This window comes from Mustela erminea, chromosome 3 (genome assembly GCF_009829155.1).
Source record: "Mustela erminea isolate mMusErm1 chromosome 3, mMusErm1.Pri, whole genome shotgun sequence".
NCBI classification, from domain to species: Eukaryota; Metazoa; Chordata; class Mammalia; order Carnivora; family Mustelidae; genus Mustela; species Mustela erminea.
The window spans coordinates 151,881,060-151,900,358 of NC_045616.1; the positions used below are offsets into that span (position 1 = coordinate 151,881,060).

At 40.2% G+C, this 19,299-nt stretch overlaps 1 protein-coding gene and 1 long non-coding RNA gene across 2 annotated transcripts in view; both read right to left on the reverse strand.

The window, feature by feature from the left end:
• FBXL7 (F-box and leucine rich repeat protein 7) overlaps nt 1-19,299 on the reverse strand; it is a 369,381-nt gene that overhangs the window by 145,247 nt on the left and 204,835 nt on the right. The window lies entirely within an intron of this gene.
• Nucleotides 1,312-18,563, reverse strand: LOC116587052. Its single transcript, XR_004284280.1, has 3 exons — nt 18,553-18,563; nt 11,340-11,344; nt 1,312-1,643 (listed from the first exon to the last, which is right to left on the reverse strand). It is a non-coding gene; the product is annotated as an uncharacterized LOC116587052 (long non-coding RNA).

The window sequence follows — 19,299 nt, forward strand, 5'->3', positions numbered from 1 at the left end:
TGCTGATGTGTCCCTGAGTGCTAAATCTAATGCATCAAGTCACTATCAGAGCTTCCTAGAAATACCACTTAATCTACCCCCTGTAGACACTACCACTGAATAAAGAACTCCCAGCCTCCAACCTTCTCTCTTGGCAAAAAATACTTATAAACCTACATATTTACTCCTCTGCTCAAACTATTGACCCTGATTCTCTATAGGTAATAAACAATTAGGCTGGCAATTTTTTTTTTCTTTAAGTTGGGTAATTTTTTTCAATGTCCACTTGTTTTTCTTTTATTATTTGCCCATCAAGGTTATTTCTAGTATTGGATAATGTTGAAGAATATGCTGTTTCACTAAAAGATTTGAGAATAAGGCAAGACCAAGTTGGTGAATAATCTCTTAATGACTTCAATTATACATTTTACGAGGTGCATTTGGCACCATTAAAAATGACCTGCATGGGATGCCTCAGTGGCTCAGTCAGCGAAGCGTCTACCTTCAGCGTAGGGTATGAATTCAGGATTCTGGGTTGAATCCTGCATAGGACTCCTCCCTCAGCGGAGAGCCTGTCTCGCCCCCTCCTTTCCACTTGTGCGCACGTGCTCTCTCTCTCTGTCTCACTCTATCTCCAATAAATAAATAAAATCTTTTTTTTTTTTTTTTTTTTTTTTTTTTAAAGACCTGCTTCCCACTCACAGATACCCTTGTATTATTCTGGGGACTTGATGTCTGAAGTCTTTCTTTTCCCTGGGTAAGAATAGCACAAGCAATAAAACTAGAGTCATAGAGCTTCAGAATTATCTCATCCAATGTGGATATCCTAAAAAGTGGTCCATCTCTCTCAATGCTTAGTGACTTCAAGACTTTCCTTGTGTCTTACTCTATATGTTCCTGGTGTAAGCCACAGTAAGACAAAGCTATTAGGTATAAATATCCCAACTCAAATCTGTCTTTTTCTCCAAGAAAGGGCTGACTTTCTGGAGAATAATCTGGTTCAATGGGTATGAGAGTTAACTATCAGGATTTTCACAATTTTTAACCCTTTGATATTGATTGATTTTTTTTTCTATCTGGAAGCGTCATTACTGATTAGAGCAAATGAGTAACAATAGATTATGAAAATGAAGAGAAGAGAAAGACTAATTTGCTTTCAGTTAACACTGAATTGTGTAAAAGCAGAAGGAAGATGTAAAGTGTAGTTATGCTATCACAAAACTAAATAAAATATTTCCAGTTTACTTGAGGGCAGAAGAAAATATGAAAAAAATCATGGTTTTGGGGGATAAGATTATTCTTTTTTTTTTTGCTTTGTCTTGATGTGAAGAATTGGTATTATGTATAAAGCTTATATTTTTAGAGGGAAATATATTTGAATGACTTAGAGAAAAAAATCTCAGCCAGGTTTTGGGGAAAATCCTTTAAGATTTCAGAAACATGCAAATCAGTAACTGGATTGGACAATTCCAGGGCTGATCCTGGAACTGTGAACATTCTTAGTATACCTGGAAATGCCAATTTTCTTATTCTAAGACAATTTCTCATCAAGTAAGTTTTTGTTGTTGTTAATTAAAGCACAGTTGACAGATGAAAGTTATTTTTAATGTAGTCAGCTAGTAGGGGAGTCTAGAAACTGTTGTCTTTCGCTGTTTTCTGTCTCCCTCCCCGTCCCCTCCACCACTATGGAAAACCACAAAGCAGACGATTCAACAGGTCCAACAAGTTCTTCTCTAGCCCATGCACTGGAAAGCAACAGATATCTTCTGGGCTAGGCATTCTTAGTTTATTTCAGCAGTGAGCCTCATAATAATTTGTAAACTTTCCCTCACATTGTATAACATTCTGATTGGCTGATAACATATGTCTGGTTAGTTCTTCTTGGCTAAGATTTTGTACTGGCCAGTGATTGCTATCATTTCCAGATGTAATGGGAAGTGTTCACCTCCATGGAGAAAGAAAGGTAGAGCGTCAAGGATATTTCTCTTGGATGCACTTTTCTGAAAATTGTCTTTGGTTAAATTACGAAGTATTTGACCAGGCAAAGTGTAGCTATTTGCTGAGAGTTTAATGCTTGCTGGTGTGGAAAAACTACCTTCCCATGAGGTAGGTGGGACGGGGTAATTTTTTTTTTAATTTTTTATTTTTTATAAACATATAATGTATTTTTATCCCCAGGGGTATAGGTCTGTGAATCGCCAGGTTTACACACTTCACAGCACTCACCATACTACATAGGATGGGGTAATTTTTATTTGTATACCAGAGAGAGACATTCCCACACATATACATGCCCACATACACCCTGGAAACCTAGACAACCCTTGGAAATCTGTTTTTTATGGCTGTTCATTCATGCTTTCAATGTCTGTATCTTTTTTTTTTTTTAAAGATTTTATTTATTTATTTGACAGAGATCACAAGTAGATGGAGAGGCAGGCAGAGAGAGAGAGAGAGGGAAGCAGGCTCCCTGCTGAGCAGAGAGCCCGATGCGGGACTCGATCCCAGGATCCTGAGATCATGACCTGAGCCGAAGGCAGCGGCTTAACCCACTGAGCCACCCAGGCGCCCCCCTTTTATTTTTTTAATTAGAGATCTTCTTGGATGGGATCTATTGATATTCCCCAAGGACATCTTTCTATTATATTTTTATAACTTCTATAATATTATAATAATATTTTTATAATATTGTGGGCAAAGTTTGAAAAAGCCAAAGATTTAGTGTTTTCCAGAATCACTATCAGAACCTATTTAAGAATCTAGACAACAAAGAAAAAAGTCAATACTATTCTTAGTTAACATTCTGTGCTTGTGCACATTATTTATTTCATAGTTGCTGAAGGATGGCAGTGATACAGAAACATCCCTAGCGATACAGAAATAACTAACCTTGTTAGTAAGGCAACTTATCCAACCCCCACCCCAGGCTCTGCCAAATGTGGGGATGAGGCCCAGTGATTTGCATTTTAACAAGCCCTCCAGTTGATTCTGTTGCACCCTCAAGTTTGAGAACCACTGATCTAATACAGCCCACCCATTTTACAGATGAGAATCTGAGACTCATGAAAATTAAAGGACTTATCCATGACCTCACTCCTAGTTGGTGTTGAGGTCAAGGCTAGAACCCACATCTGATGTCCAGGCTAGGGCTCTCTATGTTCCAGAATAACATTATTACTAATCATGCCATTGTTTGCTGATATTGTCCTCAACCAATAAATCCAAGTTAGTAAATATAAAACTTTTGCAAGAGGCTGGAAGTAGTGAGAATTGAAGGCTCTAATGGCATGTCTCATTGCATCATCACACTATTTTCACTCCCCTGCAGACAGCTAAATCTTCTAGGAAACACTAAATATATCCAGTAGGAGAACAAGATCAAAGCACTTAACTACATCTGACTAACAATGTTCAATATGACAAGTAATGAATTTGTCCTAATTCAAGTTCTGAATGAGGGAAAAGCATACAATGTAACTATGGAAGTTCGATCATTAGAATAAAGGAACGTAAGTCTCTCCTGTCCACACTTCTTATCTGCAAATTTAAAAATCACACAGAATTTTAAGAATAATGAGGGCATTTAAGCCTTGCTTTATGTGTGTATCCTAGAGCTTTTGATGTATGCTCCCAGGCTAGGAAGAAAGTAAGCCAGCTGTGATGATCACTCTGCTAAGGCACAAATACTGACATTAAAAATGTGGATCATCTGAAGTTGAGGTCAAATATTCCCCTTGATTGTCCTTGGGCTTGTTCAGATAGCTGATAATTCACTTGCCAAAATAAGCTCTCAAATAAACAAATTGTCTGCTGAAAGAACAAAGTAGAAGACATTCAAGTGCTTAGTGAATTCATCAGTCACAACCACTAGAGGGGAAAAAAAGAAAGACTGTGACCTAGAGAGTGCGTGTCTAACAATGTCCAACCTAAGCCAACTCCCTAGACTCTACCGGCTATGCAAGCAGAACTCAGCCTTCTGAGTCTGGCTGCTGCTGAACAGCCAAGTACTACTTGAATTGCAGTGACAGAAATGTTCAAAGTCTTATCACAACAGAAACAACTCTGCCCTAAAGTCAACATTTTGCTGAAGAAAAAGATTGATTAAACCAAAGACAATTCCCTAGACACATCACTGAAACAAGAATGAATGATGGTAGTGAAAGCAAAGTCATCCCTGGAGTCGTTTACAGTTCCCTGAAAACTTTCTAGAAGGGTCATTTGTAGTTGATGAATTTAAGACATAACTGTAAAAGAAAGATTGGGGGACTAAGGTTGGGGGTGAATTTATAGGAGTCTCCATAATATATGTACATTTAGTAAAATGGAGCAATCAAAGTACAGTAAACAATGCACTGTGTGTTTTGTTACATAATAAGTTAGCAGTCTTAACACAATCCTGTTGACTTCCATTTATCTTTCCTCGATGACACATATTCCTTAAGATCTCGCCTTGCAGATTCAATGAAATGTTAGCAAATTGTTTTGTTGCCTATTAAGATGTGTATTTTTCTAGCCCCCCCCACCCCTTTCTCTAATCCAAACTCCTAATGCTTTTGAAATTCTAAACTCTTATCTCCCATTACTTGCCTGGGTTGGAGAAATCCAATGGGTTGGGATTGAAACAAAATAAAATACAACAAAATGCTTTGGGAAACTCAGCTCTGTTGCCTATTTCTCAAACCATATTTCTTTCACCTGACATTTTTTGCCCGCAAAAACTGCATGGCAAAGCACAGGCCAATAACCCTCTCTCATCTGTCTTGCCTTCTTCTGTTGTAACACGTGTCACCAGAGAACACAACTGAGGAACAAGTCTCTTTCATTTTTTCCCCCCAATTTTTATTTTAAAAACTTCCAGCCCTTTCCCTGTGATTCGTTTTTTTATACTCCATTTTCTATTCTTAACCCTGGGGTGCATTCTCCACGTGGAGTGATGTGAGTATTGTGTGCACTAAAAATATAATTCTGAAGATGGATTAGGAATCAACACAAGGTATTAAAATTTTTCTGAGAGGAACTTACTCTTTGACCACAAACCTTATAATTACTTAATGAGCTAAAATGATTTATCTATTTTACCATTCTGTGAATATTCCCAGAATGACACTGGGATTTGCAGTTGTACCTCATCTTTTACTCACTTTGTGGATTATTCCATTTTAATCCAGGAACACTTTCCCAACAGCTAAGAAGCATACTGGATTGCCCTCCTGCTGCTGAGTAATCATTATGGGTCCAGGAAACATATTCTTAATTAAATATTAATCTGACCAAAACAACAGGACTTCACATATAAACCCCTTTAAAAATAAGGAGAACAGGGCACCTGGGTGCCTCAGTTGGTTGAGTGACTGCCTTCAGCTCAGGTCATGATCCTGGAGTCCTAGGATCTCGTCCCACCATCGGGCTCCCAAGCTCCACGGGGCATTTGCTTCTCCCTCTGATCTTCTCCTCTCTCACGCTTTCTCTCACTGTCTCTCTCTCAAATAAATAAATAAAATATTTAAAGAAAATAACAAGAACAAAAAAGTAAAATAAAAATAAAGAGAGCAAATATTCCAAACACCAAACACAAATGTATTTTTAAGATAAGCCATTGCTGCAGACCAGGCCCATTGCATTCCACTCTTTAATGTATATTATTAAAAACTGACAACAGAGGTCTGGGTCTCTCCTCCTTCTACTTATTGTAATACTCACTCTTAAACACGGTAGGAAAAGAATGTGGTTCCATTCCATTTATGTATGAATCCTATGGTCTCTAATACCTTCAAGCCTTATAAATGAGTCCAACTCACCTACAGGATATAAAAGAGACCTATGTAGATTCCAAAACAAACAAAGTCATAGATTTTTGGAACTAGCCATACCTACAGATGACTCCTTTGCACAACATGAAGTCTAGCCTGGACTTCAGTCAACTGAGTTTTAACAGGAACCTCAGAGTTCATGTGGGAACACTTCCCTCAAACTCTATCACATTATGTACATTTTTGATTTCTTAATGGTCTCCCTTTCACAACCCAAATTCTAGTTGCCACCTGATAACTGATCAAGGCAATGTGAGAAAAAGGTTTTACTATTGGGTCGGAGACTTATGGGAAAAAAGGCCAGTTTTCACTAACAATTATGATGGCACTTGTTGTATATAGAAGTCTACTTTAGCTGACCATCATATTTTCTTGAAACATACAATCCTCAGAAATTATAGTAACCGCAAATCAAAACACACAAAGAGAAATATGTTTGAAGATGGTGTAGGAATTATGTCTTACTGAAAAAAATTAGTTCATCTTTCTCCTTCATTGTAATAGGTATAAGGTGACACAATGTAATAGGTATAAGTTGACACATTTTGGAACAGGAATGATTGTGCCCAATAATCTGTATCTTGTAGACTTGGGCATTGTTTCCTTCCAGATGTGAAATGCACACTGAGGGTAATTCACAGCTGGGTAAATGTTCCTTAGGACCACATTCCACGCACAAGAGCTGCTCACTGTTGCCTGCTTTATCAACTTTACCTTTGGTTTTATGTGCTCTTACATGCTTCGTTCCAGGACTGAGGTTAAAACGTGGCGATGGTGGTATATAGACATTGGAGTAAGGCAACTGCTCATGGCATTAGGCCAATAGCAATCTCCAAACCCCAAAACAGAATCCTTTTGACTGATATGGCCCAAGACACAGGTTTGGGGTACCTGAGAGCAAAAAAGCAAAACTAAACAAAAAAAGCAAAAAATGTCTCAAATTCAGAATGGAATTTGTAAGTCAAATGTTCAAACAGACACTTGCCAGGAACTGCAGGTGAGGCTGCTGGAAATATTCAGAGTCATTCAGCAGTGACCAAGCAACCTGGCCACGCCTTCCTTACCCTGCTAGGGCCAGGAGCGCTCTGCCCCTGGGCCCTGCCTAAGTCTGCACATGGCACAACCTACACAGGGAATGTCCTTTGAACAAAAGACTCTGGTGGCCAGGAAAGACTGTTTCTTGGTCCCCCAGGCCTGAAACCATCGGAGACAGTTTTTGGCAGACTACCAACCTGTGGGCACTGCACAGGCAACAACAAACACAAACCGCCAGCCTTCCTGTGAAAAAGGTCTATTTACTTTCCATGGAGTTTCAGTCCGAGGGGCATAAGAGGCTTCAGAAGTTTGTGAGGGAGTGTAGGTGGGGGGTGCCATCTTTGTGTTCTTCCTTGGCCTCCTTACAGCTTTCTGATACTTCCCCGGGGCGGGGGGAGTTCATATATATGTCTGGAACCTGAATTTTTGTAACTGTTGTGAAAGAGGTACCTCCAGATCACCTGGTCTAGAGGCCAGAAGGGTTTACAATTGCAGTCCCAGAGAACCATATCTATTTGCATACCTTAAACACTGCTGCTAAGGGTCTAGCTTTCAATCAACCCGAAACTAGGCGTTGACAGAGATCCCTCCCTCTGGAACACTAAGGGAGCTTGGCAGTCCCTCAGCAATGGATACAATTTCCTATCAAAAATGTATCAGGCTATATAGGCAATCACAAAGACTCAAGAGACAACCAAGAGATAAAACAAAGTTAAACAGTTAAGTTCATCTCCTACACAAGGCTGCTCCCTCAAGACTGGGAAAAGCAAATTTTTCACCTAGTACATAGAGATAAACCCAGAGACAAGCTAAAAAAAAAAAGAGAGAGAGAGAGAGAGAGAGAGAGAGAAAGAAAGAAGACACAGAGGAATATTTTTCAGATGAAAAAAAAAGATAAAACCTCATTTAAAAAAAAAACCTTCATGAAACAGAGGTAAATAATTTACCTGAGACAGTGTTCAAAATCATAGTCATAAAGATACTCACTGATCTTGGGAGAAGAATGTATGAACATAGACAGAACTTTGAAGAGACTGAAAATATAAGAAGTACCAAACAGAAATCACAGAGCTGAAGAGTACAATAAGTGAACTGAAAAATACATAAGAAGGGTTCAACAGCAGACTAGATGAAGTGGAAGAAAAAGTGGAACTCACCCAAGTACGGCAGAAAAAAAGAAAATAAAAAGTGAAATAGCTTAGGAGACTTATGGGACAGTAAGGAGAATAACATTCACATTAGACGGGTCCCAGATGGAGAAGCAAGAGAGAAAGGGGTAGAACACTTATTGGAAAAATAATGGCTGAAAACTTTAGGGGAAAGAAACAGACATCAGATCCAGGAAGCTAAGAGATTCCAAAGAAGATGAATGCAAAGAGACCTATACCAAGTCACATTATAACTAAAATGTCAGGACTTAAAGAGAGAATCTTAAGAGCAGCAAGAGAAAACAACTTGTTATGTACAAAGGAACCCCCAGAGGGCCATCAGCAGATTTATCAGCAGAAACTTAGCAGGCTGGAAGAGAAGGGCATGATAGATTCAAAGTGCTAAAAACAAAACAAAACAATAACAACAAAAAATGAAAAATTTCCAACCAAGAACATTCTACCCAAGAAGGTCATTGCTCAAAGTTGAAAGATAAATTGCTTTGCAGACAAAGGAGTTTGTGACCACTAAACCCACCCTACAAGAAATGTTAAAGGGACTTCTGTAAGCTGAAAAGAATAGGCATTAATTGGTAAGAAGAAAACACATGCAAGCAAAAAGTCATTGGGAAAGGTAAATATATAGTAAAGGGAGTGAATCAATCGCTTTTATAAAGCTATTGTGATGGTTAAGAGTCAAAAGTAGTAAAAATAAGTATACAATAACCAAGGGATACATACAGTAAAAAGATATAAAATATGACCTCAAAAACATAAAACATGGGGGGCAAGTAAAAACGTTTTTGAATTTTAGAATGTATTCAAATTTTACTCATATGTATGTATGTATGTATAAATCAATAAACAGACAAATAAGATATTTCCCAAAAAGTCATGAAGAGGGTAAAATGCTTCCTTCTTTGCCAAAACAGCCCACTAGGAAAGATCGGAGAATAGTGTAAGATCAGAGAAGAATGTTACAGCAAGTGACAAAGAAAACTGCCCCAGACTTAGGATGAGGTCAGCTGGAATACTCTGCAACAAAAGGAACATCTAGCCCAAGGAACTCAAAAGATTTAAAATAGTTTATTGCTATGCCTAATGATAAAAATCCTCTGCAATTTATTATTTTTCACCCCACCAAAACCTGGCCCTGTCCTACAAGTGCAAAGTGTAGAGTGAGTGCTGTTTTGTATTCCATCTGCCCAGCGAGGAAGTTTTCTTGAGAACCAAGCCCCCTGGGCTCCCACACAAGGCATGCTCCCTCCAGGTGAGACTGTGGTGAGCTGTACAGGTCAAGGTTCTCAGAAGCAATGCAATGCATTTCTTCAAAACTATTCTACAATGTAGACACCCTGTTGGTTCATTTCATTACTGAGGGCTTCCTGCATCCATGATCCTGTTCAATGGCTGAGGATGCATCTTTACAAGATTTGTCAACAAGTCCTTTCAAACTTAACTCACAAGTTGAATCTCAACTCTTGAAACTGCAAAACCATGTTTGCCCTACCCCTCATACAGCTATAAACTCTAGAAAACATGCTGCTCTGGGCATTTGGATCTTTTTTTTTCCTTTTCTTTGGTTATGACATAATAAAATATAGTTAGTAACTGAAACCATATAAAATATTTAAGTGAAGAGAAACATTAGCATGGAAGATAAATTAATGAATGAATCAATAGTGAGGTATATAGGTCAAGTTTCCTTAGTTTGGCACTACTGGCATTTGGGGACAGATAATTCTTTGTCATCAGGGGCTTCCCTGTGCATCATGAGATGGTTACCAGCAGCCCTGGTCTCCACCCACTAGATGCCAGCAGCATTCCACCCCCCAAGTCGAGTCAAGCACAATGTCTCCAGATGTTTCCAAATGTTTGCTGGAAAGCAAAATCACACACACTTGAGGATGACTGATACAGGTGAAGCTGCCATGTTGGAAAGGGGGTAGAGCCAGAAGATGTTTAGATAATCATAGTTAAATAAAAAGAATTATCAGCAAAATACTAGAGTAAGCCCTAGCCCTAACATCTGACTGAGGAGTGGTCTAAGCACAGCTGCCCTCCTTGGGGAACACAGGATGGTAAAAGGGGAGAGGGATGAGGAGAAACAAGCACCAGGCTAAGCAAAAAAATATGGGGTAATGTCTATGAATGAGTGGAAACAGAAAACCTGAATTGTGCAATTCCCTTTGGCACCACTTCGGGTAATATTCTCATGTGAGATCCACATGTGTCCCTTTGAACCTACTAATCCCCTTTGCCTGCAAAAACAATCTTTGCTGAGAAATCAAGAGTACCACTGCTCTGCTGGCCTGATGCAGAGAATGTGTTGGCTGAAGTAATACCCACTGCTGATGGTAAAGAAGGAAAACCCCAATAAATATTAATGGTTGGTTTCATAAAAACTTCAATGGCCAGGCTGACCCCCTTCAACCTCCAATCTAAGAGTGAGGCCACTTGGCTTATGTCTTTATGGAAGAAGATGTTTAAAACTGATCTCACTCTAACCTTGGTGATCCTGTTGCTGTTTTTTGGATATTCTTCATTCAGGCTTGTCCCCAAACCATCTAAGATCAGACCATGCATCAGCAAAGCTTCAGACTGGAAGAACTGTACCCTTACGAAAGCTCGGAAGGGAAGGGAAGAGTAAAAGCAAAATAACATCTTTGCCTTCATTCTGGCCTATTTGATCATTGCAGCTGAGGCCTGGGAACATCAATTTTGCTTATCTTATCTATTTGCCTCTTTTTTTCTTGAAACGTCTTCATCTGAATGCTAAGACCCACACTCTGATGATTCCCTCCTTCTCCTCTTGCTCAGGGCTAAAGGTGGAGGCCCAGGGCTCCTTGTCTGGCTACACACATGCCCAGCATGTTGTCGCCACCACCACAGCTGAGTGACAACACGCTGCCTGCAAACTGTTTCTTATCAGTCCACTGCAATGTAAGTACAGAAAGCCAGAATAAGCATTTAGAAACTATTTTTTTTTAGCAGTTTGACAGAACAAGTTCATGTCTGTGAATGCAATAGCAAGAGAATGAAACAGAAATATAGCACTTATGTTTCACCTGTCTTTATTTTACTTCTCCTTTAATTTCATTTTCTCTCATATTTACTGTATTCAACAAAGGATTTGTCCATAGCAAATGAGAAAAAAACAAAGGTTCTTTGGCAGAGATCAGAGATATTTTGAAAAGAACCATCTTCAGATAATTTCATCTAATTCCATGGCTTTAAATACTGTCTCTATGCTGCCAGGATTCAATTTTATATCTCCAGCCTCAATATCTCCTGAGTTCTAGATTGAGATGTCCAATTGCCTACTGGCATCTCCATTTAGATGCCTAAAAAGCGTCTCAAAGTTGACCTGTCCTGAATCAAAGTCACTTGTTTTATGCTCCTTAGTCTGGCTCTGTTCTGCTATTCCTCAGCTCATTAAATGACACTATCACCCACCCAATTTTTAAGGGCGAATATGTAGGAGTCACCCTTGACTAGTATCTTTCTGCCACCCTCTACACCTCATGCAGCAAGCATGGCTGGAAGCTCTGACTCTAACGGATATCTCAAAGTGGACCATTTCTCACCATCTCACCAGTGAGACCCCAGCTCAAATCACCATGCTCTCAAACTTAGAAAAATAAAATTGCATCTATTCTTTTCCTGGCTTGTACTGTTGTCCATACTAGTCTATTTTCCCCAGTAGCCACATGCTTCTTTAATAGTACAGACCTGATCAAGTTCCCTGGTCTCTGAGCTCTCCAGTGAATTCCCATCACACAACAAAGTCCGGTGTATTACCGTAATACCTATAGAATCGGCCCCTCCATTATTCTGCCCTCCCCTGTGACCGCCCTTCTGCTGCCTCACTCTGCTTCAAACACGGGCCCTCCTCCTGTCTCATAAACACCTTAAGGATGTTCCTATCTTAGGAGCTTTTGCATTTGGTTTCCCTTTGTCTGAGACACTTTCTTTTCTAGACATCTGCAAGGCTCACTCCCTTGCTTCCCTGAAAACCTTTTCCAAGTAACATCACCATGCTTTGTCTTAATCACTCTCACTTCAATGCATCATGATTAATTAATATTGTAAGATTGCATTAATTTAAAATTTGTTAATTTCCTCTCTTTTCTTACTAGAACGTAACGTCCAGAAGGGCAAGGATTTAGATTTGTTCACTGTCCTGTGTCTAGAGAATGCCCCAAAATATGTTTGAAGGAGCTAGTTTATCTCCAACATGTTCATGAATACACAAAGCATTAACAGTTTGTTAGCTAACAACAAGGGTCGCGCTACTTAGGTTTGTCTCTCACCCATTCATTATATTTCTTTAACATGCTTATTGAGAAACTAGGCACCCTCTGAGCCACAGTTTCCAAATAATTAAATACTTATAACTATTTAGACCTTTCAACAATGAGTCACAGAAATGGAACTGTGGGGAAATGCATGAATTCAGACTCACCTGATTCTTATTTTGTGATAAAAGCATGAGTTTTGTTCAACAAACCATGGAAAATCCAATGTAATAGTGTATATAAGATTAAGAGAAAATGCTTTAAAATTTTTAAGGATGCCAGCTCTCAAATACCAGGAAAGAAGCCATAAAAGCACAAAGACTTCTTTGTGCTTTCACCATGACAATTATAATTATCAAATGATAACTTTGTGCTTTCACAATGACAATTATAATTTTCAAATGATAAGTAAATTACAATGTAGTCTCATCTATCCACAGTGCAGATCCCAAGGCTCTACCAGACCAAGCTCCTTCAGGATTCATTTTGTTACTTAGGCTTATCACTCACTTATTCCTGTTGCAGGTATATAGTGAATACGTACTTTGTGCTGGACACTGTTCAGGGGTGCGCAGAGAACAGGACAGCCATCAGCAAAGCACACAGTAGTCTTTTCCTCACCCAGATGCCTTTCAGGGGTGGGGAAGCTTGGCTACTTCTGACACCTGTTTTTAAAAACGGTAGAACTACTTTCATCAACCACATTCTGTAATTCATCGGTGACAAGGAATTTTAGCGTCTACTTTGTAGAGATGGGTTTACTTTATTCTCCGTACTCCATATTTTAAAATGTCCAAATGACTTCAAAATTAAGATGTATATTCCCCTCCACTGCCACAGGGAAAACACTTAGGAAATGCTTCTCAGATTTAGATTTATTAAAGATGAAAAAAAAAAAAAGACAAAACCATGTGTATTTCTCATGAGGGAGTATACACACACACACACACACACACACACACACAAAGGCACCTATCATGTAAGTGTATATATATCTCTCTCATGTAAGTAATCTTATCAATTAATTTTGGATGGAAACATTTCTTAAAACAGCAGAAAGTGGCTGAGAGGCAGAAACCAATTTAAACAATCTATATGCACAATTACTAACTCACTCGTCATTGCTAGAGCTCTGGGTCTATGCCAACGTGCTGCCCATTCTGGCATCAGTAAAAAAATTACATCTGATTTCCATTCAGACCTACCTGTAACCACCATGAGGCCAGGGGCTTGCTCTATCTGTCCTCTGATCATGATGCTCCCATCCATTCAATGGATTTACTTTATATTTGTGAGGTAATCTTATTCTTGCTGAGCTATTGGGTGTTTTCAGGGAAAAAAAATTTTTTCTTTCCTGTTTAACTTGTATAAATGGTGTTATAACTCCTAAAAAGGTACCATTTTTCTTATGAAATTTAACCAGACTATATGCATCTTTTTCCCTTTTTTGCCTCATGCCTTTCCTTTTTCAGTAAGAATACACAAATTAATATTCACTGCACAGAACCAGGAGCATTTTTAAAAATTGATAACTTTTATCCTTTGTACATCCAACAACAGCATTTTCTGGGAAAAGGAAAAAAAAAAAAACACACCAAAGGAAGGAGCTTTAAATCTCCCACAAAAGGTAGTGAATGCCATAGAATGACTTCCTTCATTTACGTAATTTCACCATGACTGTCGATCCACAACTTCTGGAAAGAAAAATTCCTTTTTTTTTTAAAGAGTTGAAAATTCATGAGACCTATATGAGAAAGAAGTTGTAATTACATGTACAAAACACTCATATCTATCCAATGGATAAATCACCCACAAAAAGTGGGTTTGATGTTTAATATCAGGCAGAACTGCTATCAACATGAAAAATATGTATCTGAAAATTTAAAGTGTGTCTGCGTAAGTGTGAAAGCCCAACACTAGGCAATGTCTAAAACAAGACCATTGATTAACATCATATTTCTATCTATAGGAATATTTTCTAGGGGTACCTGGGAGGCTCAGTGAAGTGTCTGCCTTCAGCTCAGTTCATGATCTTGTGGTCCCAGGATTGAGACACACACACACTGGGCTCCCTGCTCAGTGGCGAGTCTGCTTCTTCCCCTACTGCCCTGCTTGTGCTCTCTCTCTCTCAAATAAATAAATAAAATTTTAAAAAAGAATATTTTCTAAATAACCATTTGTGGCAATGTGCCATCCATTTGCGTTGAGAAACGTTACAAGAAAGAGCATGAAGTTATGTGTGATTTATGTGCTTAAAATTGTCTTTTAGACCACCTCCTTGAATGCTATCCCCATTACGAGAACACACAGGAGACACTTAACTTCTCTCTTAGGAAAATGTATGATTTACCAGGGCAACTGCATTTTTTTTATGGCTTACAAATATATTGAATTGTGAAACTGATTGTGTTCCTCTCTTTGTTTGGCCAGTCACGGAATTCAGCGAAATTTGTGACCTCTTCTGACCAACACAGCAATGCCCAGCCTTTGTGAATGTTAAGTGTTTCTTGGTTGCATTTCATTTTTCTATCCTATTTCTCGCTGTGCCAAATTGATTGTACCTCTGTATTGATTTTATTCTATGCTCTTGGTTAGCAACCTCAAATTCATTTCGTCTAAAAGGTAAGGGTTTATTAGGAACAGAGGGAAGCACACATATTTGTCAACAAAAATAACTTCTCGTTAGATATATAAATGCTCTCACTTGTGATTCATGACTATTTGCAACTGTGTGTGTGTGTGTGTGTGTGTGTGTGTGTGTGTGTGTGTGTGTGTGTTTTCCTTTAGGAAAGTCAGTTGCATAAAATGCAACTCATCTTAAGGATCAAATGAAGAGAACACCACGTTCAAGTGAAGTCTGAGGAGGGCTGTGCCCAAAATAGGGGGCTGTGGGTTGATAGTAAATAGACAACCCATGGTTTTAGAAGCAGGTCATTTGTCAGATGGACATTCCAGCTGAGGCCTAAAGACTCTCGATCCAACATTTCCCATGTGTTCGCGCACAGAGGGTGAAGGGGAAACGCTACTGTGCAGAACGTGTGGGAAAGGAGGTGGAGGAAAACCAGGATGATGAGCCTAGAACCCCTCACCCTCCTTGAGACAGAAGGTCTGAGAGACTGGACCTTAGAGAATGATTTTTTTTTAAAGATTTTATTTATTTATTTGACAGAGAGAAATCACAAGTAGACGGAGAGGCAGGCAGAGAGAGAGAGAAAGGGAAGCAGGCTCCCTGCTGAGCAGAGAGCCCGATGCGGGGCTCAATCCCAGGACCCTGAGATCATGACCTGAGCTGAAGGCAGCGGCTTAACCCACTGAGCCACCCAGGCGCCCCGGAGAATGATCTTTGAAGACGATTTCTTTGGACAGAACTTGGCTGTGAGTGCCCCATCACCACCGCCAAATGAAGCAGGTATGGGGTGCCTCCTCCAACTTCAGTCTTGGGAAGCAGGGAGCTTTAAAAAAACTACTTGAAGCCAATAAGGTAGAAGGATGGCTCTCCTGGAAATTGGGGCAATCAATTGTACAATCAATTGACTGAGGTACAATCAATTTTGACTCTCCTTTACTATCCTGGAAAGGATAGTAAAGTGCTCGTGAGGATGTGGGGAAATCAGAACCTCCTACAATGCGGGCGGGAATATGAAATGGAGCAGTCACGGTGGAAAACAGTCTGGAGGGTCCTCAAATGACAGAGTCCCCACATAACCACTCATTCTCCTCCTGGGTGGATACCAATGAGAAATGAAAATGCATGTCCGCACAAAAGTTTGCACATAAATGTTCATAGCAGTGTTCTTCGGAACAGGCAAAAATGAGAAGCAATCCGAAGGTCCATCAGCTGATGAATGGATAAGTAAAATGAGGGTAAATCTATACATGGAATCATATTTGACAATAAGAACAGGAAGTACTGATGCACACTACACCACAGATAAACCTCATACACGCTCTGCTGAATGAAAGAAGCCCATCACAAAAGACCACATACTGTGCAATTCCCCTTATAGGAAATACCCAGCATGGGTGAACCTACAGAGACAAAAGGGAGATGAGAGGTTGTCTAGGGCTGAGGGGTAGGGAGAAATGAGGAGGGAATGCTAATTTGTGTGGGGTTTCTTGTCGGAGTGATGAAAATGGTCTAAAATGAGATTTGGTGATGGTTGTACAAGTCTGCAAATATACTAACAACTGTTGAACTACACACATAAATCAGGAAATCACATGCCATATGATTATATCTCAGTGAAGCTGATAGGAAAAGAGGACTTTTGGGTCACCTTCAGCTCAGGTCACGGTCCTGGGATTGAGCCCTGTGTCTGGGCTCCCTGCTTAGCAGGGAGTCTGCGTCTCCCTGTCCCTCTGCCATTCCCCCTGCTTGTGCACATGTTCTCCCTTTCTCTAATAAATAAACAAAATCTTAAAAAAAAAACACAGAAAAACACAGAAACACAGAAAAAAGGCTTTTTTAAAAAACTAGCATAAAAATAGCACAATAACCTAATTGCGGCAGTACCTGCTGAGTTCCAGCCAGAAACATCTGAAAGACAAGAGGCTCCCTGATGCAAATGAGCTGTACTTTGGGAAGTAAAGGTGCTTCGTGTGTGTTCCTGCGGCCCAGCGACAGTTGGTGGGCAAGCGTGAATCAGCAAGTGGCCATGTGCCTCAAATCCTGTTCCTGCAGCCCAGCTGGAGATGTGACGGGGAGCCCAGGGAGGAATCCAAAGGCGGCCCCCAGTTGGGAGGGGGCTGCAGGAGTTACAGACAAAAAAGTGAAAACAGGGTTGCATCCTCCACATGACAGAAGCCACAGGTGAGAAGGCCCCAGGGGTGGAGGGAGTCCCTGAATCAAACAATGATAGTCATGGGAGATTGAGAGTCAGCTTTGAGACTCTGTTAAGTCCAAAAAATGGGGACAGCAATGCTACGACAGCCACCATGAGCAAGAACCCCCTTCCCCTCTGCAAGCTGCCCCCTAGAGGTCTCAGAATCTCAGTTTACAAGGGGGAGCATGGGAGCAGGAGAAACTGTCAAACTCTGCTTCCCCCAGCTGCGGGCTGTGGGCTTTCCACCCGCACCACTGCCATGGAGGGAAGCCGGAAGCCACCTTCCACTGAGTTGGAGGCTTCAAGACTCTAAGGGTCTGGACAATTGAATGACTGAAATAAGGGAGTCTCTGCGTCTCTTTCACAACAACCGGAGAGTCTGGGTTCACGTGAGTGTTTGCCCCAGGAGGCAGGGAGGGTCCCTGCTGAGTAATGAGGAGACCATGGAGACAAAATAGCTTTGCTTAATGAACATGTGCCACAAGCCATACTTGTCTGACATAACATTCACACATTTCCTCCCAAGTGTTACATATTTATTTGTCATGGTTAATTTTATGTGTCAACTTGATGGGATTGTGGGGGCCCCAGATATTTGACTGAACATTATTTCTGGGTTATGTCTTTGAGTATGTTTCTGGATGAAATTAGTATTTGCCTTGGTGGGCTCAGTGAAGCAGTTGGCCCTCCTCATTGTGGGTGGGTATCACCCAATCTGCTGAGGACTTGAACAGAACCAAAAGGCACAAGAAGGCAGAATTCAGCCCTCCCTGACTGATTTTTTTGAGCAGAGACATGGATCGTCTCCTGTTCCTGGTGTTCCTGGCTCTCAGATCTCTGCACTTGGACTGAATGACCCCACCAGCTTTCTTGGTCTCCAGCTAATGGACAGCAGATCAGACAACTTCTCAGTGTCCGTAATTGTGTGAACCCAAACCTCACAGTATATCAGATGTACATATACATGTATGTATATATATGTATATATGTGTATATATAGATGAGTATATTTGTGTATATACATGTATGTGTGTAAACACACATACACACACACATACATATGTATCTCCCATTGGTTCTGTTTCTTTGGAAAAATCTAATACGTTACTTCATCGAAACCAAATAAATATCCTGCATCATGAAACTTGGTATGATCTCTTAATCTGTCAGTGACACCCCTTTTCTATGGACCACATCCTGGGTTCTGGTGACTCTGGCACCATTTCCATACATGGGAAGGCAGGCATCGGCTCTACATAGGGGCCCAGGCACCCAATCACACTTCAGATTTTCTCAAGGGAAATCACAGATCTGAAAAGCGCATTGTTATTTATTTTCTTGCTCTAGAGCCAGACAGTTATCAAAGTGTAAGATAATGACACAGTCATTCATGGGAAAATACACAGCGGCACAATATTGACCCTCCTTTCTTACCAGATCTGGTGAGGGGCTTCTCAACTCCCTCTCCATGATGGAACTCGGCAAAGAGTTATTAGACATTAGACAAAGTGACACCCTCTCTACAGTCACTTTTCTGCCTCTCTACTTCTTTTTTAAATTTCAAGGGTTTGACATACTGAGGCTTTGAAAATAAGTCTGTTTCTGTGACATTTCTAATTTTACAGATCTTGTATCATGTGTTCATTGAAGTAATTGTTGAACATCCGTGGGAGACAAGTTCTGGTGTTGTGATGTAGGTGTAAAAGAGGCACATGGCTAAGGACCCCTTAGTCTAACGGGGAAGACACGGAAACTGCCAGCTCTCAGAGCGTGCCCTCAGTGTTGCAGCATAGATACAACAATGAGCTCCAGGCACCTGCTGGAAGAAGGACTGGGGAGTGGTGACAACAGTGGAGAGGTGAATGTGACTCTGGAAGTAGGGTGCTGGGTCTCACATCTTAACTTTGCCCACTTACTGGCTGTGGGACTCTGGGCAACTTAGTAACCTCTCTGTGTTATTGTCTCTTCATCTATGAAATGGCATGATAATTGTATCTCCCTCATAGAGTAGTTTGAGATATTACAGTTAGCTCATAGAAAGCGCATGAAATGGTTTTTGAAACACGGTAAGGCTCACATACATTTCGGATATGATAATTAGCAGGTCTCATTTACTGTGGCAATGAGCATATTGAGCACATATCTACTGTTTTTGTATCCAGAAAATAAAACAGACATAACTCCTATCTATATATGCCATTGGATA